At 48.6% G+C, this 24,321-nt stretch overlaps 1 non-coding gene across 1 annotated transcript; it reads left to right on the top strand.

Annotated features, from left to right (window-relative positions):
• Positions 1-23,377: 23,377 nt before the first annotated feature.
• Positions 23,378-23,503, top strand: LOC120102096 (U6atac minor spliceosomal RNA). Its single transcript, XR_005503118.1, has one exon. It is a non-coding gene; the product is annotated as a U6atac minor spliceosomal RNA (small nuclear RNA).
• The last annotated feature ends 818 nt before the right edge of the window (positions 23,504-24,321 follow it).

Raw genomic sequence — 24,321 nt, 5'->3', positions numbered from 1 at the left:
TGTCTGTATGTTTGTATGTCTATGTGTGTATGTATATATGTGTCTGTGTGTGAATGTATGCGTGTTTGTGTGGGTGTGTCTATGTGTGTTTGTGTATGTATGTATGCATGCTTGTGTGTATGTGTGTCTGGATGTATATATGTATGTCTGTATGCATATGTGTGTCTGTGTGTCTATATATATGTGTGTCTATATATGCGTCTGTGTTTTGTGTGTTTGTGTCTGTATGTTTGTGTGTCTCTGTGTATATTTGAGTGTCTGTGTGTGTGTCTCTGTATATGTGTATATATATGTGTCTGTGTTTTTGTGAGTATGTGTTTGTGTGTGTGTGTGTCTGTGCGTATGTCTCTATATGCATGTGTGTCTATATATGCATCTGTGTATATGCATCTGCGTATATGTTTCTGTGTTTATGTGTGTCTGTGTGTGTGTTTGTGTGTCTGTGTGTATGTGTGTATGTGTGTGTCTGTGTTTTTGTGAGTATGTGTCTGTGTGTCTGCATGTATGTATGTGTATGTGTCTGTGTTTTTGTGAGTATGTGTTTGTGTGTCTGTATGTATGTGTGTGTGTTTGTGAGTATGTTTGCGCATGTGTGTATGTGTGTCTGTGTGTATGTGTGTGTGCATGTCACCCAAACATCACCCATTATTGGACTTTCATTTCCATCAGTGTGGAGTGTTTTGTTGTTTCCTTACACAAGCTATGTGGTCTTAGGCCAATTGGACAGAAGGGGATGCCTGTGGCGGGGTGTCTGGGAATCTGGGGCTTCCAGATTCTGACTGAGGTGCATGCTGCCCATTCTAGTCAGCTCAAAGGAAAGCTGAATCATGCTTCATCAGGCCACCCTGATGTCCTTTTCAGTTCAGCCCCTTCACACCATCCTACCTAATGTGGCATTAGGACCCCAGCCTTCCTAGTTCTCAATGCCCCTTAGTTACCAAGGGAAGGCCCAAAGAGAGGAACTTTCCATCTCTGTGGCAGTGTCCACTGGCCCATAATGACAAGATAGAAAGCTTTCAATGTTCATCTGTGACCTTGGGCTAAGACTTCCTAGTCACCAATCCACCTTAGCCAAGGTCACCCTGCCAGAAAGGTCCTGGGAAAGAGTGGATGTGCAGGCCTCATGTGCTTGGCTGACTCACAGAGGCACGTAGAGCTCAGGGATGCTTGTTAAAGGGTGAAGTGAAATGGGGGCGGGAGGACCCCAGAGGTGGGGGTGAGCTGTGGCTCTGCGAATAGCTCAAAACCACCGCCCTACAGATTCCCTGCCCAGTTCCTTCTCCTAGAACTAATGCGGAACTTGTGCTACTAAACCAAGATGCAAGATGCTTTTAAGGAGAAATATCAGGTCCTTCGGTGGCCTGTCCACAGGGGCTGCCTCTGTCCTTCTGCTCCTCAGGGATGGACCCTATGCCGAGCTCACCCCAGGACCCCCTGCTCCTCCTGTTGCAAGGGAGGGAAGTATAGGGGGCAAACCGTGCCCTTGGATAGACAGGCCCCGTGCTCGGTCTCTATGCAAGCTCATTGCTCTCACCAAGCTGGGACCAAGTTTGTCTTTCTCATGAGTCCCCATGCACTGCAGATGCCACCCCAGGGCCCTGGCTTCAGGCAGTGGCTGGCAAATCCCCAGCCCTTTCTACCCCCACACCAAGCTCCTTGTCTACCCCTCTTCTTGGTACATCTGGGTCAGGCCTGGCGCTGCCTCTTATTGTCTCCAAAATGCAAATTTACTGCTGGCACGTGTCATTGTACCAAATTAGCCACACTTAACTCAAGTGCCTGCCTGTGGCAGCTACAGCAAGCCTGGGCACCTGGGAGTGCCTGGACCTCTGCGCAGGCTGATTCAGTCCATGCCATGTGAAACCCCAGGCGGCAGCACCCAGCCCTGGCCCTGCCCTGGCCCTGCCCTGGCCCATCAACCTGAGCCTCAAGCCCTGCAATGTCTCATGGGGGAAGCAGTGAAGATTAAAGGATTCTAAAGGTATCTACAGAGCTCTGGGACCTCCACCTCTAGCCTCTTAAATGCCAGGTAACCTGGCACCCTAAAGAAAAACAGAATCCCAAGGAAGCAGTGGGCAAACACCTAAACCCTCTCTTTGTCTACTGAGAGTGGGGCTGCGAAGAGAAACGGCAGAATGAGCCTTCCCTAGGGAGGGGCTTGCTGGCCTCTATGGCTCACTTCCTCTGAAACTTGCTCCTGTTGACATGCTGAAGGGAAGGACAAGGGGACTCTCTCCAGGGGTGTCCAGAAAAGAAAAGCACCAGCCTCATTCCTGCCTTGGCCTCCGAGCATCTCTGCAGACTACCTACTTCCTGCCTCTAAGGCATCCAGGCCCAGGCCTCTCTGGCTCCCCACCCAGAGAGTCCCCACAACCTTTCCAAAGTCTATCTGACCAGAAAACGCTCTGCTTCCCATCCTCCCAGGATCCCTTGGGTCTCTGTACTGGGGTCTATACTCTCTCCATCGGTGGGGTCCCCTCCCCCGGAAGCCTACCTGGATGTCTGGCGCTAGGTGGCACCTCAGTAAACTTCCTCATTTCTGCCAGGCCTCTCCCGATCAGCTTTGTGGCTGTTCTCATCTCTCTGGCAGGGATCAAGCCTGTCCCTACAACTCAGGATATGTCTGGTCAGTGAGGGCATTACAATATGGCTCCCCATTCCCCCACATTCTGCAACAGCTGAACTGCACGGCCTGCTGAAGAGCCCAGGGATGTAGAAGCATCTGGAACACAGGACACAGCTGGGGGTGCGGAGCCAGGGCTTGGATACTCCAGGGTGAGGCGCCAGTCCTGCTGTATGCCAGGCTCACACACCCCTGAGATCAGGAAAGGCCTTCCCTCCAGATCAAAGGCAGGACCCTGGACTACAAGCTCAGTAGTCATGCGCCTTGCTGGGCATGCCTAGCGCCCCGAGACACTAAATCCTTAGCAAGTACTTGCCTTGTTCAGAGCCACATCCTGAGGGACCGGAGCTGGCCTTCAGAAGGGTACCAGCGAAGCCCTGTAGACATTACCAAGGTGTAAGATCATGAAGGGAGCAGGTTGCAAGCCTCAAGGATCCCAGGAGAGGCTCCTGTAGTTTGACTTTGGGAGCAATGGAAGGTTTGGGGCATTGGGGGGTAAAGGTCAGGCCAGACATTCTGCAAACCCATATCCCACCATCTACCCATCCTCAGTTCAGGGAACCCTCACCTGGACAGCTCAGGTCCAGCTGGACTGACGGGTGGCCTCAGGGTCAGCAGTGGTTCGGATCCCAGACACTCCAAGAACTGGCTAAGACCACACCACATTGAGAACCAGCCTGTCTTGCAGGACCCAGCTCCACACAGGCTGCCCGATATTTGTCAACAAAGGGACCCAGGGTTCTGCCTAGAGCTGAGCTGGAAACAAAGCCAGTCATTGCCTGACTGCCCAGGTCCAGGGTTCGTCCCTTGGAGTCTCCTGGACTCTCTCCAATTGGGAGCATAGAATAAAAAGTATAAGGCCAGGAAGTCAGTAGAATTGTGGGTTCTTCCTCCTATTGGAGTCACCCCCATCCCAAGTGTGCCAGCACCCCATCTGTAAACATCAATTTCCTGATCTGACAGGTGTGTCACCAGGTCTGGACAAACACTAAACCTGAGAGACCTGGGCCTTTACTGCAGAGACAAAACATGGCGGCAGAGTTACCCTGCTGCCATTCATCCACAAGCACCAGCAGGGAACAGCCATGTGTTCACAGACTTCACAGCCGCCACCGAAGGTGGTTCCTCATTGCCTCATGTGGCCACCATGAGGAATTCTAGGTACTTCGGCTTTATTCTCAACACCAGCCTCACCTACTTCTTGTCCGTTGCTTGCGAGACTTCTCAGCAGTCAACAGTTCACCTACCCTAGGCTGGGGCCTTCCTGTGAGGATTACTGTTACCTGTCAGCTTGTCTGGAATCTAGAATCGCCAGGGAGATGGGCCTCTGAGCATGCTTGTGGGGGAATTATCTTGGTTACATTGATTGATATGGGAAGACTCATAGTAATCGTAGGTGGTGCCATTCCCTAGGCCCGGGTCCTGAGAAAGAGCACCAAGCTGCAACGTGTCTGGTTCCTGGTTGTGAATTCACCATGACGTGCTCCACTAAGCTCCTGTAGACACACACACACACACACACACACACACACTGTGAACTGTACCTTGAACTGTGATCTGAAATAAACCCTTTCTCCCTTAAGTTATTTCTGTCAGAGGGTTTTAATACAGTAACAGGAAAAAAATTCTAAGAGGGTCCCCATGGACCAGGTAAGAAGTTTAGGGGGCCTGGAGGCGTCTGGGCCTCAGGATAAGGAGACAGGGAGAGGACTCAGGGACACATCTTTGAGCCACAAAGCCAAGCAGGGCAGGGTGTGACCTCAAAGAAAGCCTGGTTCTCTGTCCTCAGGACCATGATCAGTCCCTGTGCCTCTACCTTGACGTCACACTCTCCTGCCCCACTTCTCCTGGGCCCTGGTCCATGAGGTGCCTGGTCTGAGCCTGCTTGACCATGCTTTGCTTTGTGCTACAGAGGGAGAGAGAGGGACAAAGCAAAAGGAGCCTCGCACAGCCACAGGGCCAGAAACCAAGCTACCTCAAAGCTGCTGCGGTACCAGTGGTAACACCTGCCCTCTGCGGATGCCCTCCAGACAGCCAAAGAAAATAAAGAACCAATGAGCACACATCTTCCAGAGAGCCTGCTACACATCAGCTGTGCTATAGTTCTGACTGTGCACAGCCCCTGGCTCTCCTCCACCTCTCTGTCCGTCTGTCAGTCTTGGTGCAGACATGGGGGCGTGGAGAGACTGTACATAGGCTTCCCTCCCTTCCTCAGCCCTCCCTTTCCCTGCCACCCTTCTAACAGCACCAGCTGAGAGGGCAGCCACGACGCCGAGTCACAAATCTTCCATGTTATTCCCGCTCCTTTATTTACACCGGGCGCGCAGTAGCAATTCAATCTGAAAAAGCACCATGTTTTCAGAGGCGTGCGGCCCGAGAAATTGATGTTTGTGTTAATCAATCTTGTGGGAGCCTGCGGGGCTCAGAGAGGTGCCTCTCGAAAGATTTCCACTATTGATTGATTAGAGCCCAAGTAGGGAGGGATGGGGAGAAACCAACACTCTCAGAGTCTGAAAGCTGGGGAGCTGGGTCAGAGTGCCCAGGAGCTCTGCAGCACCCTGGGAGCCCCACGGTTTCTTCTCATCCAAGTTTGGACAGGCTGGGTGATGGGATTCTTGGCTCTAAGGATAGGTCTCTATGTTACCTGTTTTCCATCTAGGAGGCCTGGGGACATCCATACTTTGTGTCATCCCACTACCCACCCGGGTGGATCTATGGCCTCCCGAGGTTTTAGGGCTCAGTCCTGAAATAACCCTGCAGCTGGGGCAGCCGGAGATTGGGCTCGGGGGAAGAACAGCCATGGGGCCTCGGTTGGGCTCCTTCACCGTGGAAAGTCCCTGGGCAGTGGCCTAGAGCAGACTGTCTACTGGCTCTGGTGTAAGTGGGGGGGCGGAGGGGCACGCAGGCAGTGAAGCCAGCTGGTCAGCCTGCACCAGCAGCAAACCCAAAGACTTGCCCCTTTGCGGCCGGAGGCCTAGGCTGGGTTTAGGAGTTTCTAGACTCCTGACTGGGCCCTGGAAGGAGCAAGAGGACAAGGGAACAAGAGAGAGGTGACTGTGACACATGGAAGGGACAGACCATGTGCCCGTGGCAAATACTGTGCATTGGGGGAGGGGACTAGGAGTGACCACAGAATCTAACACTGTCCCATGATGCTCCCTGACTTATGAGCAGAGCACACTGTGCTCCCCAGGCCCATATTACAGAGGGGAATCTTCCATAGGTGGGCCACTCAGCTACAGACAGACAGATCCAGGGCCAGCCTGTCTGTTTCCAAGGACTGACTTGGTTTCCCGGGAACAAGCCTCGTCACCAAACAGGTAAGCCGACTTTAGGGTGCAGAGGGGGCCAGCAGTCTGGATGGTTCTCAGACATAAACCTGGAGCAATACACCTAGCAGGGGCCCAGACCCAGCTCCAGCATTTTTTTTTTTTTTGGTTCTTTTTTTCGGAGCTGGGGACCGAACCCAGGGCCTTGCGCTTCCTAGGTAAGTGCTCTACCACTGAGCTAAATCCCCAGCCCCCAGCTCCAGCATTTATGAGCAGTTCTTACCCCCTGGTCAGAGCATCTGCTCCATACACACCCCCAACCCCCAGGACACTGTGACAATCACAGCACACAAATGAGGCCCTTTTCTACCATATCTTGGTCATCACTGACCAAACACCTATTGTGTTCTAGGGACTGAGTTCTCAGTAGCCAATATAATGTAGGAAAGAAAGATCATGTCCCAGAAGCAATGTCCTGTCTCACATGGCAAAAAGACTGGAAGGGCCGTGAATCCTCAGTGGGAAGTTATGTCCACAAACGGGACTCCACTATTGTCAGGACCCTGTCCCCAGAGATTTGATAGCAGCCCTAGAACACCTTTGCCTGCCTTATGGAGCCATCCAGGCAGGAGAGGCTCTGACAGGGTGACCTTGAGTGGTCAGCTCCAGTCTGTCTTGCTACTCCACCTGAAATGCTGAAGCGGAAACTCACTTGGGCTTCAGGGGTTTGAGAGCAGCCTGGGCACAGACCCCAGCTCAAAAACAAAAACGTACAAAGGTAATCTAGGACCTGGGGTCCTAGTCCCTGGATATCTGTGGATAGTCTAAGCCAACCCCTCCTCATCATACCCCTGGGCCCAGCACTTTGCAAAGGCACTCTGCCAATCACCAGACACAAGAGGAAATAGGTTCTTGGGAATGGTCAAAGGCTACAATGAGCCTACTAATTGGGTGCCTTTTGCCCCACTTCCTCACATGCACACACGCACTGTCATATCTTGTTGATTTTCCAACAAACAAACAAAATTTCTGATTCTGCAACAGAATGTCCTGTTTAGGTCCACAGGAGCCAAAAGGGCGACCCTGAACCATCCACCACAGGACTCGGTTCCAGGAAGAGTTCACTAGTCCCGGCAGAAGCCCCAAAGCACAGAGCAGTCTCAAAGGGCAGCTACACTTATGGCTGCCTCAGATCAAGGCTACACAAAGCACAACCACCAGGCAAGAAAGAAGGCTTGACCGCGTATATACTGAAGACTGCATGTGGGGCTAGAAAGATGGGTGAGTGGGTTAGGAGTGGGCACCACTCATGCAAGTCATGAGAGAACACGTCTTTAACTTTATAAAGGCAGAGGCGAGTGAGGTTCTGGGCCACCCTAATCTACAGAGTAAGTTTCAAGACAGCCAGAGCCACAACATAGTGACACTTCATCTGCAAACAATGAAAAGAAAAAAGAAGAGTGACGACTCTTGTAGAGGACCCAAGTTCGATTCCCAGATCCCACGTGTTGTAGCTTCACTACTGCCTCAAACTCCAGGGGATCCACAGGCACCTACACTCAGGGGCACATACAAGCACAGCATTCGCATAACTGAAAATAAATCTTTAAAAAGCAAGCTTGACCTATGGCTGGGATGGTAGTTAAGAGAACTTATGTTCCGACAGAGGTTCAATTCCCAGCACCTACACAGACAGTGGCTCACAACCATCCGCAACTTCAGTTCCAGAGATTCACTGCTTCTTAGGGACCTGGCATATGCATGGTTCGAATACAGGCAAAAACGCTCAAACACATAAAATACAATAATTTTTTTTATTTTAATATTAGACTGCTGGAGAGAGAGTTCAGCAACTAAGACTCAGTACTACTCTTCCAGAGGACTCAAGTTTAGTTCCTATCACCCGCGTCCAGCAGCCGACAACCAGCAGCAACTCCTGCTCAAGGGGATTTGACATTCTTTTCTGGCTGCCAGGGCATGAACACATAATTTAATAAACAGTAATAAATCTTAAAATGTAAAATAAAATATGTAATGAAAGTTGTCACGGGGCTGGAGAGATGGCTCAGCGGTTAAGAGCACTGACTGTTCTTCCAGAGGTCCTGAGTTCAAATCCCAGCAACCACATGGTGGCTCACAACCATCTGCAATGAGATCTGATGCCCTCTTCTGGTGTGTCTGAGGACAGCTACAGTATACTTATATAAATAAAATAAATAAACCTTTTTTTTTTTCCTTTTTTTCGGAGCTGGGGACCGAACCCAGGGCCTTGCGCTTCCTAGGCAAGCGCTCTACCACTGAGCTAAATCCCCAACCCATAAATAAACCTTTAAAAAAAAAAAAGTTGTCACGGGATGGAACAATAGCTCTGTTGTAAAGGTGCCTGCTTTGCAAGTCTGGGAACCTCTGATTGATCCCCAGTGCCCACATAAAGAACCAGGCAGGACGGTGTTCACTGCAGCTCTGTACTACGGCGCTGAGGAAAGAAGGGCCCTTGGAGCTTAGCAGCCAGTAAGTCCAGTGCGATGAGTGAGCCCCAGGCCCACGGGAGAGACCCTGTCTCAAAGATCAAGGTGGGCAACTGCTAAAGAATGACCCGGAGACTGACTCCTGGCCTTCTCATGCACACACAATACACACAAACATGCACACACTCACAGATATGCAAGTTTTCATAAGAGACGACAAAAAGAGGTTTTACTGACCTACCCAGACTTTCAACAAATGCAGACAGGAGGAGTCTCTCCTGTTAGAGGGCAGCAAACGCAGACAGGAGGAGGCTCTTCTGTTAAGGGAAGCTGCTTAGGCATGGCCAACCATAGTGTGTTTCAAATAGTCAATGTCTCAGAGTGCAAAGTGAAAAAAATGAAAGGACAAAGCTGGGGTGTGGGTGACTACATGCCTACAGTCCCAGCACTCAGGAGGCTGAGGAAGGAGAATGGAGAGTTTGAGACCAGCCCGGGTAACACAGGAAAAACAAAAGCATGTTAAAGAGGCAGATACCTCTTTATACCCGCCCAGCTGGCAGTGCCTTTGGTCAGCCCATACAATCGGCAAGATGGAAGGAACGTTATCGAGTGCTATGTCTGTGGGTCTAAAGGAGCGAGAGGGCTGTAGTCATTACTCCTTTTACCAAACACTTGACAGGAAGCAGTTTAAGGAAGGAAGGTATGATTCAGGCTCCCAAGTCAGACCATACAGTGCATCCCTGCAGCGAGGGCATGGTGGCAGGAGGCTGCTCGTTCACATCTTAGAAGATCAGGAAGCGGGGCTGGAGATTTAGCTCAGTGGTAGAGCGCTTACCTAGGAAGCGCAAGGCCCTGGGAAAGAACCAAAAAAAAAAAAAAAAAAAAAAAAAGATCAGGAAGGACAGGCTAGCACACATGGTGGTTGTTTGTTTGTTCTCCCTTTTTATTCAGTCTGGAACTCTAGCCCCATGGAATGGTGCTAGCCACACTCCTTTCTAGAAATCCCCTCACAGACACATCCAGAAACATGTCTCCTAGGGGATTGTAAATTCTACTAGACTGACAATAAGATTACCCATCCCAAGCCCATCCCTTGTCAAGTAGACAGTCACGTGTATCACTCTTAAACAATACCAGTCCAACCTTGGTTCCCCATCCAAAACCTCTTCAGTCCAACTTCAGAAGTCCCACAGTCTTTGAGGGTGCCAACACTGCTCAAGCGCTGTTTCCTCTGGAACTCTAGTTAAAAAAAATAAAATAATCGTTTAATTTTGTAACATGTATGAATGTCTTGTGTGCACGCATGTCTGTGCACCTCGTACACATCTGATGCCCGTGGAGGCCAGAGAAAGCATATTTTCTGGAAGTGGAGTTAGAGCGTACAGTGGCATTTCAAGTGGTTGTGAGCCACCATATCAGCGCTGGAAATCAGGCCCAGGTACTCCTGCAAGACCAGACAATGCTCTAACCACCGAGCGATCTCTGCAGCCCCAGTTATTGTTATCTCACGGGTATGAGTGTTTTACCTTCATGTATGTATGTGTGCTGTGTATATGCCTGGTGCCCATGGAGGTCAGAAGAGGACATTGGATTCCCTGGGACAGGGGGTTGTGAGCCACCATGGGGGTGCTAGGGTTCCAACTTGGTCCTCTGTAGGAGCCACAAATGCTCTGCAGCCCTGAATTAAATTAAATTTCAGAAGCAAATTCTGTTTTTTACTTTTTGTTTTGTTTTGTTTTTTAAAGGCACGAAGTGAAATTCTGATTCCTAAGGGAAAGAATGGAAAATAACAAGAAAAAAAGAAAAAAAGATCAAAGATAGACAAAAACTCAGAGGGGCAGCAAGTGTCAAGTCCTGTGTTCCGTGTCCAGCATCTGAGACTGGTGGTGGCCCTACCCAGACTTCAACAGCCTTGATTAACCCCACACCTCCAACCCTACCAGCTGAAGCACATTTAACCTCTCCCAGGTCACCTCCAGTGTGTGCCTGCAGTTTTCCTCAGTGGATATTCCATTGTCCGGTCATCTCCAACATCCTGGGATCCCCTCTGCAACTGACATTCACCTTCAAGCGTCACACAGTGGTCTCTCAGAACCTCCTTGCAGGGACTCCAGCCCTACTACTCAGTGACTTTCTGGAACTTTGGTGCGAGCCTCCATAACACTTGGATTCTGCATGTCTGCAAAGCGGCCACTTGGAGGAAGATTTGAGTAATGCTGAGGCCAGGCTAGACCCCAAGGCCACGGGAGTGTGTCCTGGCAACTGAAACTAGGAAAACAGTCCCCCGGGTGGTTGGTTTTGGGGTGGGGGCTGTTGCCTGGTGTGGGCTCTCTACACTACAGAGGAGGCCTGAGTCCAGGCTCTTTGAGCGGATCCTCCAGTAATGGCTTTGCCTCTTTAAGATGTCTGTCAAAAGGGGTCACCTGGTGCTCAGCTGCGTGGCAAGTTGGGAGAGCAAGCTGTCATATTTATCCCCCACTTGAGGCATGGCTTTTGGCTGAGGAAGCGAGACCACTTCAACCTCCCTAGAAGCCAATGTACAGTGGGCCTACGAAGGGTCCCTAGCCTGGAAATGGTGCTTTGTTCTTTGCACCTTCGGCCCATGCACTAGATCCTCATGGGACAGCCCAGAGGTTCATAGGCAGCCCCCAAGCAAGCCCAGCCAGGTCTCCATCTGTTACCTTCATTCCCAGCTGCTACCACCCCGCTCCAGTTGTGGTCCTGCTGGTCCTTGGATCCTCCATTTGCCGAAGGACCCCTACAGTGCTTACTGGAGGCACAGTGGTCAGGGAAATAGCTAGCCATGGGATGGCTGAGAGGCCAGCCTGGAGGACATACTGAAAAGGTAGAGAACCATGTGAATAGAGACCCTGAGGTGGGAAAAGTTAAACATTCTAGCAGGGGAGGAAGGGCAGGACCCAGGATGGCTGTGCAGGACTGGCGGCCTACCACACTAGCTACCTCAAAGCTCCACTTGGGTCAGTGGGCAACTTGCTTATGAAACACGGAATGAACCCAGGTTACTCAGCCTGAGAGCCCCTGGAGGCAGGTACAGTCGAACTGTACTCTTCTAGACTTCCCCTGGACTGAGAGAGGCTGCCCTCAGCATGAATCTCCTGCATTTCCCACACAGGGTCTGGTCACAGAGGAGAACCAACCTTGGGTCCTGACTTGGGAAGCCGCCACTTCACCTGGAAGGCCAGACCTATAGGAAGGGACATAGAATTATAGCCACACCGCTGACTGCACCCCACTTCATGGAGGACATATGTGAAGATGGAGGTGAAGAGAGTAGTGGACTGAATGTTGCCTCCCTCAAAGACATTTCCCTTGGAACTTACAACTGCCCTTGTTTGGAAAACGATACTTTGCAAATGTGAATGGGGATCAGTAGATTAAAGGCCTTAAATCAAATGACAAGTGCCATTATAGGAGTTCTGTGTGAACACACAGGGAATCAAGAAACCTTAAGAGAAGGAAAAAGAAATTTAATAATACATTCTCAATCCTAGGAGTATCTGGGAGACAGGAGGAACCACCCCTCTAAGAGCCTTGGGAAGGGTCAGCACCAGTCCCCCACTCCATGTCCCCCATGCCTTGATATTGACCTCCAGAACAGGCAGCTTTGTTTTGAACAGCCCAGTTTCAGTTCATGGAACTTCAGTGATGCAGTATCAGGCTGCACAGAAACCTTTATTTGCTCCAAGTAAAACAGGGACCCAGCCTGGATGTGGTGTCCTGAACCTTGGCCTGGGCCCACAGTTCCAGACAGGAAAGCTTAGATGGACAGAGTCAGGACCATTTTGTCTTCACTTCTAGTTTCCGAGCACCCCAGTGTTCATCTGTGGCCGGTGACTGTAGGTATCCTAGAACCCCGTGCAGCCTGTAGCGCATACAGTCAGTCTGGCTGACTCTTCCCCTGTGGTTCAGTGAGTGTGGTGCTGGAAGGGAGCAGACATAAAGACAGGCCCCAGTTCAACAGAAACAGCAGAGGCTACCAGGGACCACAGGACAAAGTCAGAGTCACCAAGTCAGGACCGGGGTACTCAGGAGAACCCAAAAGGACCAGGCTAGCTGGCTGAGGGTCTCTCTTGAAGAGCTTCAGTAGAGTACTGTGTGTTCTTCTAGATCAGGAGTTCTTCTCAACCTGAGGGTTAGGACCCCTCTGAGAGTCAAACGACCATTTTACGGGATCTTAGAGTCACCCGAGATCATCAGAAAACACAGATATTTACATAATGATTTACAACAGTAGCAATATTACAGTTACAAAGTAGCAATGGACATAATTTTATGGTTGGGGTCCCCACAACATGAAAAACTGTTGTAAAGGGTCACAGCATTAAAAGGTTGAGAACCACTGCTCTAGATGGATGATAGAAATTTGGTCCCTGCCCTGGCTTTCAGTCGTCCACCTCTCCAGCACAGCTAGGCTTCCAGAGCCAGGAGAAAATTGTCTCCATGTCTGTCCCAGCCAATAGCCACTGATTCCACAAAAACGACTGAATGAGAGAAACAGAGCAAGCGCCCTCATCTAGGCTGCCTCTGGGTTCTGCAAACAGCACAGCACCAGGGTAGACCAAGAAGGTTCTGTAACAACCTGGAAAGCAGATGACTTTATCTGAGTCATGCCTGGTCTCAAGGGCCTGGGACCCTGTCCCTCCCTCCTTCGGGCCCTTAGGACTCTCCCAGGGAGCTGGTAGTGGGTTATTTATATATTGGAGGAAGAGCAGCCCCAGCTTGGACCATGCAGAACTTCCGGTCCTTCAGCCAAGGGGCCAGAGCAGGATGGGAGCACTCCAGAGGCGGCTGGGTCAGGCACGAAAGGTCTTTGGACCAACGCCGACCCTGGGAATACTGTGTCCCCTCATTTGCCTGCACGTCCGGGGGTCAGTTGTTGTTTTATTAATAGAGGGCCCCAAGGAGAAGGCTCACCCCACTGGATAGTCATTCACCTCCCCACAAAAGCAGGAAACCATCCAAGGCCTGCTAAACTAGAAGCACAAGGGCATCCCCCAGAGGGAGTCAGCCTTGGTCACTTGTGGGGGCATCTCCCAGAGAGAGCTTGGCCTCAGTCATTCTCTGCCGTGAGAAATAAGAAGCTAATTGCCAGAACTCGGGCTCCAGCAGACGGCAGCTACTTTAAAACTGACACCAGTCTCATTGAGACACAGAAAAATCAACCCAGAGTCTAAGCAGTAGCCTGTCTGCGAAGTGCTGGTACAGTCAGAGGTGTCCACAGACAAGGTCCTGTTAAGCCACCTGAGCCAGTCGTACATACCACAAACCTCTAGCCCAGCCCTTTGTCCCCTGTGGGGACTCGGCTGAGCCTTCAAAGCCACTGACTGGTTGGTTGTATCTTTCCCAGGCCATTCACAAAAACAGATGATCAGGTTTACAGAAATACAAACTATGTCCCTCAGAGAATCTGGTGACTGGCTTGGGCTCTTCACCCATGCTTCCATTTGTCTCCTGGGTGGTAGGAAAAAATTGTTATTTTCCTTGTTGCTATTTAACAAAACACCTGACAAAAGGAACTCAAAGAAGGGAGGGGGAGAGGGGTTCACATCACCAGAGTGGGGAAGATGTGGCTACAGGGGCCTGAGGAAACTAGTCATGTGGCATCCATGCTGAGGAAGCAGAGACAGATGAATGCTGGTACTCAGCCCACTTTCTTCTTATTCAGAATAAAACCCCAGCCCATGAAATGGTACTGGCCAGTTTCGGGGGTAGGGGTTTTCCTACCTGGAGAAGCACAATCTAGAAAATTCCTTGAGGACATGTCTAGAGGTTTGTCTCATAAGTGACACTGGATCCTGTCAACCTGACAGTCAACATTAATCATCACACATGGGAATTGCATATATGCACAGTACATATGCAATGGGCAGAAGCTGGTCCACCACAGCACTTACTGGAGACCCAAAACATAACTACACACCAAGTCACAAGCCCAGGGTATTCCCTAGCATCCCAGAGTCCTTTGGGGCTGTAGACCCCAGTTCAGTTTGTGCTTGTCAGCCAAGGTGCTAGAACAAAATCAGAACACCCCAAGAGTGGCCGGTGTCATCACCCCAGCACCCTGTGAGCATTCCAAGTTTTAGTTTCTCCATCTGGAAATAGGGCAGTCATAGCTGGGCCTCCCGAGCCTGCCCCAGAACCAAGTCCACATTATATACTTCTCTGATCAGTCCCTTTGGGAAGAAAGAAACAAACCCCAGTCTGAGTGGGCAACGTGTCCAAGCCAAAGAGAAGTGGAAGTTAACAAAAGCAGCCCTGCCCAAGGTCTGAGGCTCCAAGGTGGGGAGCGAAAACTTTTTTGGCTTTTCCAGAGCCCCTGCACCCTGAGTGGTGCAAGCCCGCCTCCGCGTGGAGAATGGTGGAACTTCCTCCAGATCAAGAGCAGAAACTGCATCTGAGATCTGGGAAATCCAGACTCCCAAAAGTGCAAGCTGGAAGAGGCTGAAAGAGCTTCCTCACCTGAATGGCCTTGCCTCCAATGCACCATTAAACATGTGGCATAACTGCAGAGGAATCAAACTGGATAGGCTGGATTTGCTGGCTTATGATAATGCTAAGCAGATTTTGGTAGAGCAGGGAGAGAAGCTCAGTTCAGCTGGTTGGCAAAGACATGGCCCACGGGGTGAGTGGCACAAAGTTGAAGCCTCGAACTGTGTGGGGTCACAGAGGAAAGTGTGACCCCTCAAAGAGACTGGAATGTTACACTAAATTTGTTCCAGGATGTCTCTCATCTGTGCGGCATGGTCCAGAAGACACTGCTCTTAGCATGACTGTGGGAAGTCATTTTTCCAGGGGTTCCCCAACATCAGTGAGGAGCACTGTGGTCTCCCCACATATGTCAAGATGGGCATAAGGTCAATAACAATATAACATGGGACCTATCAGCAGAGGAATCTCCGTGTTCCAGGCCAGCCTGGTCCAGGATGACCAGGGCTATACAAAGAAGCCCCATCTCAGAAAACAAAAGCAAAGAAACAAACAAACAAACACCACATACAGGGGTTTGGTGACCATAAGGACGCCAGACTCAAAGAGTCGTAAAATGAGCTGACTCTGGGAGAATTTAGGGTGCTGACTAGCTGACAGTGTCCTCAGAGACAGATGGGCAGTCTACATTGTTAATTGATTTTATGAATGAAAGCTTTGAACTTAATGAACAGAGTCTAACTTTAACTGTTAAAGTAGTTTCCCTTTCCAACTAGTTGAACCAATCTCTAAACCCATAGGTCTGGCCTTATCTAATGTCTTAAATACTTTTTTTTATAAAGATTTATTTTATTTATATGAGTAAGTACACTGTTGCTGTCTTCAGACACACCAGATCCCACTACAGATGGTTGTGAGCCACCATGTGGTTGCTGGGAATTGAACTCAGGACCTTTGGAAGAGCAGTCAGTGCTCTCAACCGCTGAGCCATCTCCCCAGCCCCTATTATTTTTTTTGTTTGTTTGTTTGTTTCTTTGTGTAGCCCTGGTTGCCCTGAAACTCACGCTGTAGTCCAGGCTGGCCTTGAACTCAGAGATCTGCCTGCCTCTGCCTCCCAAGTGATGGGATTAAAGGTGTGCACCACCACTCACACCTTTTTTTTTTTTTAATCTCCTTTTAAAATGTTTTTCACAAGCTGGAGAGACCGAGCACTGCTCTTCCAGGGGAGCTGTGTTCAATTCCTAGCAACCACATAGTAACTCATAACCATTTGTATGGAATCTGATTCCCTCTTCTAGTGTGCATGAAAGCAAAACATTCACATACATAAAATAAATTTTAAAATATTTAAAGACCAAAAAAACAATTTTTTACAGCAGGCAGTCGCGACACATACCTTTGATCCCAGCACTTGGGAGACAGAGGCAGGTAGAGCCTTGAGATCTCTGTAGACCAGCCTGGTCTGCAGAGCAAGTTCCAGGACAGCCAGAACTACCCAGAGAAACTCTGTCTCTAAGTAATAAATAAATATTACATTTATTTGTAGGGGTGGGGCATACACTGTGACGTGCATTCATGTGGAAGTCAGATGACAACCTGTGAGAGTCAGTTCTCTCGTCACAAGATGCTGGGCCTGGGGATCCAGCTCAGGCCATTGAGTTCAGAGGTGACAATCTTTACCCACTGAGCCATCTTGTTGGATGTGACGGTTTGAATGAAATGACCCCTGTAGGCTCAAAGGTGAATGCAAAAGAAATAAAAAAGGAGAGGACATGACTGCTTCTAGGTACGGAGGAAGAGAAGGTTTGCCTTAGGCAAAAGGGAAGCAGGAACATCTGAGAGTCCAGAGTGGACTTTGACTGTACTGTCAATCCTGAGGTTGTGCTATTTACTGGGGGGAGGGGGGAGGACTATTTCTAGTTGTGGTGTGACTCAGCCCTAGCATACATCTCTAATTCCTCTAGCTAGAACACAGACATGCCCTTAGTACTCACCTTTAATCCTAAACTATGAAGGTAAAGTTAGTTTGTAGAAGGAAGCAGCCATGTTTGAAAGTGATGTCTAATTGAGTGGCAGACAAAGTGACGAACCAAAGAAAGATTTGACCGAATAGGATACTGGCAGCTCTCATGAGAAGAGAGAAAAAAAGGAAGCTACTTAAGGGGCAGTGAGAGAGGAGGGGGCAGTTTTACTGGGAGAGTTTTACAGACTCTTTACAAGTGAAGAGAGAACAAGCCCGAGAATGAAGGGCCAGAGATTAGAACAGATTGCCAGAGTTAGTTTGAGGCCAAGCAGAGCAAAAAGTTGGAGGCTAAGAGTAAGAAGCCAGATTGAATCAGTCAGCTTGAAGAGGAGTTTGAGGCAGAACAGCTGAGTTGAACCAGCCAGCCAGAGTTCAGAGGAAAGAAGAAAGGGTTAGGCTATTCTGCAGCAAGTCTCAGAGGCTAAAAACATTCTAGACTTCCATTAGATTGTAAAGAAGCTAGAAGCTTCCAAGACCAGGCCAAGGTTAGCAGACTGAAGCAGTAAGCCTCAGAGACAATAAAGTACAGAAAACCAAAGATACTTTTACAGAATGTGACTAGTCTGAGCTGGACCAAGGGGGCAGAGGAGGGGGGAGAAGGGAGAGCAGGGGAACCAGGCACAACCTCCACGAGTGCAAAAGTACAAAAAGGGCAGGTAACCAAAATGGCTGGGTTATATAGGAAAAAACAGTCCAGTCCTTTGGGCTGGAGAGTTTGGAGTAGGGGGAGTGGGGCATACCAGAAAGGAGGACCCTGCAACAGGTAGGGAGGGATACTGGAAAAACCTGATAGCCAGGTTAACTCTGATAGGTTAGAAAAGCATCTCGGCCATTTGTTCCAGGGTTTGAGACTTAACAATGGAAGTGGCACGATTTGAAAAGATTAGAAGGTGTGGCTTCGTTGGAGGAACTGTGTCACTGGTTGTGGGAACTTTTAAGTTTCAAAAGCCCAAGCCAGACCCTGTAGCTTTCTGCTGTCTCCATATCCGGACACACAACTCTCAACTTCTCCAGCACTGTGTCTGCCTGCTTCCATGCTCCCCACCATGGTAATAGTGGACTACACTTCTGAAACTGTAAGCCAGCCCCAGTTAAGAGCTTCTCTTTATAAGAGTTCTGCTGTAGCCAGTCGGGAGAGGCGCACACCTTTAATCCTAGCACCTGGGAGGCCGAGGCAGATAGATCTGCTAGTTCAAGGCCAACCTGGTCTACAGAGTGGGTTCCAGGACAGCCAGGGATACACAGTGGAAAAAATAAAAAAACTGTTGTGATCATGGCGTCTCTTTACAGCAATAGAACAGTGACTAAGACAGAAGTTGGTACCATGGAATGTTACTGTGACAGGCCTGACCATGCCTCCTGTTGGCAGAATGTGAATTTTAATAGACTATGGATTATGGAAGCAATTGAATGCTTTAAGTGGGGCTGGATGGGTCATATTACATATGATGATGGCCTGGCTTGAGAGAAGATTATTTAATGGCCTAGAGACAGTTCTTGGGATATTTTGGCAAAGAGTGTGGCTGCTTTTTGTCCTTGTCCTAAAACTCTGGCTGAAGCTAAATTGAAGAGTTCTGGATCAATGTTGACAGGGGCGATTTCAAGGTATTGACCAGGTGGTGTGACTATCAGTAATCACCTATACAGATGTGTAATGGAAAGGAGCAAACTGAACAAAGAGAAATACAAATTGTCCCATGTCAGGAGAACAGGAACACAGAAAGGCATAATGGAGACAAGTTCAAGGAGATAAAAAGTCTGATGCTAACTGGAATAAAGGGATCGGTGACCTCAGGGCAAGACCCACACAGCTAAGCTTCCAATTTGCGGAAAGGAATTTAAGGACTACTTAAGCAAAGGGGGAAACCCTTGAAAACAGAAAGTTGATACAGGTGTAACTGAACCAGGGGCCATATTCCAGCCCCAGGAAGCAGCAGAACTTGGCAGCTTCAGCCTCATGGTTCTGGCTTTAGAGTCAATAATACAAGAAAAGAGTTGTGGAATCTCCCTCCATTGCTAAGAAAAGCTGCTGAGGCAAGGTATATGTAAGGGGTATCCCTGCATGGAGGCCAGAGAGGCCATTGCATGAAACTGTGAAGGTGAAGCCTGGATTTTGGTGGAGATCCTAAGATGTTGGAGATACAAGACTTACGAGATGTCTGCCAAGGAGACTACAGACTGTGCCTGGAACCAAGTCAAGAGGAAGACGTGTATTGCAGTCAACGTAATGAAAGGAGTTGGAGATCTGAAGAGAACTTCAGCTTAACAGAAACCTTACTATATTTATTTTATTTTAAATAAATAATGTCATGTGTGGTGCATGTATGTTTGCCTGTGCATGTATGTGTGGAAGCCAGTGGCTGATGTTGGAGGCTTCCCTCAATCACTCTACACTTTTTTTTTTTTTTTTTGGTTCTTTTTTTCGGAGCTGGGGACCGAACCCTTGAGCTTCCTAGGCAACACTCTACACTTTTATCTCTTGAGACAGGATCTCTCAGTGGATCACAGGTATCTAGCCAATGAGCTACAGGGTCCAGCCTGTGTCCACTACCAGCCTGCCCCCACTGTCTCCAGCACAGGGTTACAGACACTGGCTACAAGGGCTATTTATTGTATATAAGTACACTGCAGCTGTCTTCAGACACACCAGAAGAGGGCATCAGATCTCTTTACAGATGGTTGTGAGCCACCGTGTGGTTGCTGGGAATTGAACTCAGGACCCTGGGAAAGCAGTCAGTCATGCTCCTAACCACTGAGCCATCTCTCCAGTCCTCATCTGCTCTCAATTGCTTTAACAACTCAATTTGTATACTGACTACAGGCACTAAGGTCCACAAGAGCCTCTTCTACCTGGTAAAGACCATGGTCATCAGGGCTCAGCGACACACCAAGGTTCCTGCTGAATTAATTTCCTTTACACCATAGCACATACGCCCACTTTCCTTACTGTTTCTGCCATCATGCTCTTTCCAAGAGCTCCAACTCAGGGTCCCAGGAGGGGATCTTTAGCACAGATGTAATTTGCATTCTCTTTCCTTCATGCCCCTGCACAAGTGGAACTTAGGTGGTGTCCTAATTTCATGTCTGTTGCTGTAATAAAATGCCCTGACCAGAAGCAACTTAGGGAGGAAAAGTTTATTTCAGCTGCTAGTTACAGGGTACCGTCCATTGTCAAGGGCAAGTCATGTCACATCTACATACAAAACCGAATAAACATACCCATGCTAGTGTTCTTCATTCTATATTATATAAAGATATATAATGTGTGTGTATGTGTGTGGATGTAAGTGTGAATATGTGTGTGTGAATGTGTATGTGTGTGTGGATGTGTGTGTGAATTGTATGAATGTGTGTGTGAATGTGTGAGTGTGTTTGTGAATGTGTGTGTGTGAATTATGTGTGTGAATTGTATGAACGTATGTGTGACTTGTGTGAATATGTGTGAGGGTGTGTGTGTGTGTGTGTAGCTTAGCAATTAAGAAAACTTGCTGTTCAGCAAAGACTGGTTCAATAACCAGCATCCACACAGCAGCTCACAAGCACTGTAACTCCAGTTCCAAAGGCTCGGATACCCTCCTTCGTGTACATCACACACATACACACAAGCAGGCAAGTTCTCATTAACATCATTTTTAAAAAATAATAACATTAAAAAATAGAGGCTGGTGAGATGGCTCAGCAGTTAAGAGCACTGACTGCTCTTCCAGAGGTCCTGAGTTCAATTCCCAGCAACCACATGGTGGCTCACAACCATCTGTAACAGGATCTGATGCCCTCTTCTGGTGTGTCTGAATAAAGTGATAAGTAAATCTTAAAAAAAAAAAAAAAAAAAAAAAAAAAAGGGGCTGGGGATTTAGCTCAGTGGTAGAGCGCTTACCCAGGAAGCGCAAGGCCCTGGGTTCGGTCCCCAGCTCCGAAAAAAAGAACCAAAAAAAAAAAAAAAAAAAAAAAAATAGGAGTTGGGGATTTAGCTCAGTGGTAGAGCGCTTGCCTAGGAAGCGCAAGGCCCTGGGTTCGGTCCCCAGCTCCGAAAAAAAAAAAAGAACCAAAAAAAGAAATAATAATAAAATAAAAAAATAAAGGATATTCCATTAAATGTGACTCCCGGGTAAACAAGTTAGTTTTAGTGAAATATGTCTTGTGAAATGTTTGGAACACACTTAAAAAAACGTTGTTTTATCTGACATTCCAGTTTAGCTGCTTGCGTTCTATCTAGTAACCGATTTGGTGAAGTGACCTGAACATATTTGGCTTCTAGAACTTTCTCTGTATGCAGTTCATGATGTCCTTAGGAGCATTTAAGGACAGCCACCAGGCCAGAAGTGATTGCTCTATTTGTTTATCTTCGTGCTCCAGACTCTAGGCACACGAGAGAAAGCAGCTCTACCTGTAGCCCAGACAAGCCTGCTGGTCTTAGCAAGTTCTCACTGTTTCTTAATCCCTGGGGTATCGGTGAAGATTTGGCCTGGTACGGTTCATGGCAAGGAGCTCGGTGAGGGAAGCCCTATGCTGACCAGACATATATTCAATGAGCACCTTGGGCCTTCCTGTGAGCAGGTGCTACTGTGGAAGACAACAGAAGAGAAGGTGCTTATCACAGCTCAGGGCCCAGAGGCACCAGCACAGCATCCTCCATTGGTGAGCACGACAAAGAGCCCCTCTGTTTCCCACAGGCTCTGCAGGTTGTCCAAGAAAGAACAGTGGCCTAGCAGGCCCTTCCAGCAAGCTCCTGACCCTCTAGCTGCCTTTCCTTAGCGTGAGTCATTCCAGCTTTGTCTCTAAATGTGGTGATGATCTCCACCTGCACCAAATGCAAAGCCAGGCCTTGATGGTAGGAACCACAGAGGACTGGTGAGAAGATGCCATGGATAAAGGCATCCAGTGGCTGATGTGACAGCCTGAATTTGAGCCCAGGGACCCACATGATAGAAGTGACTCTGAAAAGTCGTCAGGGGACAACATGCCTTTGTTTTGTTTTTAAAGCTTAAGAGACCCGCTCTGGGGTTCCTATGGAACCGGCTGCCCGCTTCCTCCTTCTATCTACAGTGAACTTGTGAGCCCACGAGGAGGATGTAGCTGTGCTGGTGCCAAGTAAAAGCTACCAATTCATTCTCCCAGCTCCGGGCAACACAATGCCCTGCAGATTACCCAAGATCATCCAAAATGCTACTCCCAGCCTCAGGTCCAGCTCATACTTCCAAGGAGAAGACGCAGACCCTGGCCCATGCTCTCTCATATAGACAATCTGTTGGGTAACCTGCTGTCTTTCCATCTGTCAACAGTTTTCCACCTGCAGCCACCAAACTTGTCCTAAAACTTCGCAGTACAAAAACCTGACTCAACGCTAACCTCTGGGCCATGGTGCTGCAGACCTTTAACCCAGCACTGGGAAGGCAGAGGCAGCTATGTATCTGAGTTCAAGTTGCTACGGTCAGAACAATCGGGGTTATGCACAGTTCTACAGACCTTCTCTAAAATCATGCCAGCTTTCCAGATGTGATATGCACACCCACCCGGTCCACAATACCTCGCTGAACAACCCTGGCACCACTTCAATTCCTTCAGTGCCTGGCCATGAATCTGCCTTAACAAATTAAGTCCCGTTTGTTTTTAAGACACATCTCCTTCACCTAGACTAGGCTGACTTAGAACTCAATTTTCCTGCCTGCCTGCACTTACCTGGTGGCGAGAGTACAGGTATGTACTACACGCCCAGGGAACTACTGACTGCTGTAAAACACAAGCAGCCCGAAAAATACAAAGTAAACACAGCCGATACATACAGCTCCTTCACTGTTTGTATGCATATGTGCACACGTGTGCACTTGGCCACGCGTTTGTAAAAATGTGCATGACACTTGTGCAAGTCTAAGTATGTCTGTCCTTGTTTAGACACGTGTGCACTCTTAACAGACCGTGGTTTTACGAAGGGGGCTGGTTCTGGCTCGATGGTTTCTTCAATAAAATGAACTTAACCGAAGATCACCGGACGTAGATACAGAAGCAGAAATAGCCATTGCCTTCCTCGAATCCAGAGCGCCCGCGGACGTGTAGCAGCCGTCGCTGCGCATGCGCGATCATAGTGGATCGAACCGAGGAGCATGCGCAGACTCTGTACACAGTTTCCCCCCCAACTTTAGCGCTTACAACCGTCGCCCGGAAATTCATGAAGGATTAACAGACGCTCATCCTCTGATTCGTCCCCGCCCACTCCCACTTCCCGCCGTCCGCAAGCGTGTCCCGGTTGGATGTGCGCCCACCCTGTTTTGTTTCCGGGGAATCTGTTTTGCTCAAGAACGTTCACAACTTCCGGTGTTCCCTTCGGCCTGTGATTGGCTGGTTCTATGAATAAATTAAAGTTTGGTCGGGTTAAAAATGAATAAACCGTTTTTATTCTTAGATAACCACGATTAAATTATTAAGCAACCGAAAAAATATATAATGCTTTTCAATAACATGTTTTCGTGGCTAGTAAATAAAATTCACCATTACCAAAAGAGGCTACAGTATGAGGGCTTTAAATAGATTGCGGGAAGAAGGCAGTATCGTGTTGTATGAAAGGAGAGAAGGTTAGCACTCCCCTTGACAAGGATGGAAGAGGCCCTTGGGCCTAACAACACACATACGGTTAAGGCATTGCCACCTACTTTGTGGCATCTAACCACTGTTTTTTTGAGTGTGCAAGTTTTAGAAGCTCAAAAAAACGCAATCTTGTACAGATTTCTAGCTCGACATTTCTACTCTGATCACCATGCCCAGCTCTCTTAACCAGTGTGTTTGGGACAGATGTAGACTACTTCAAATGGGCAATTTCGTTCTGAAGGTTGGAGGGCTGTCATGAACAGTAGCTCAACTTCCCACCCAGAGCTATTTGCTCATCGACTTCAGCTATTAGGGTGTTCCTGACAGAAATCTGGCACTTCATACTCAAACAGCAAATAGAGCACTACTCCAGACGAACAGGTAGCTGTGCCTGGGAGCTCATATGGGCTCTCCTAGAGCAGGTTGTGCTGCCAGGAGGTGGTATCCACACGTTTCCTTAAATTGACAATGGCACTTAATCTGTATCTTTAGTAACAGAAACCTATGCAGTGGGTATTATATGTGTGTGCTGTAATACGTGTTGAGGTGTATATCCACTTGTGTGCATGTGTGTGTACATAGACATGCTGTATATGGTTGATGCTCATGTAACAAAAATGAACATATAGTATGGGCACACAGCACAAAATCCTAAAGAGTATTAAGACAAAGAAAGACTAAGATCACATAATCTTCAAGACAGAATTGAGAAAGACCTGTGACATATTTGAAGCAGGTAACGGGGGTGGGGGTGGGGCATGCTGTGAAACACACTGCTCTCTCCACTCATCACAGTTGAAAGCTTCTAGAATAGTCATGTCCTATTTCTGCTAGGCAGGGAGGGTCACATCTAGTCCAGGCTGATCTTGAACTCCCTATCCTCCTGCCTTCTACTCCCAAATTCTGGGA

The sequence above is a fragment of the Rattus norvegicus genome, chromosome 3, assembly GCF_036323735.1.
Source record: "Rattus norvegicus strain BN/NHsdMcwi chromosome 3, GRCr8, whole genome shotgun sequence".
NCBI lineage: Eukaryota > Metazoa > Chordata > Mammalia > Rodentia > Muridae > Rattus > Rattus norvegicus.
This window is presented reverse-complemented; position numbering and strand designations above follow the sequence as displayed.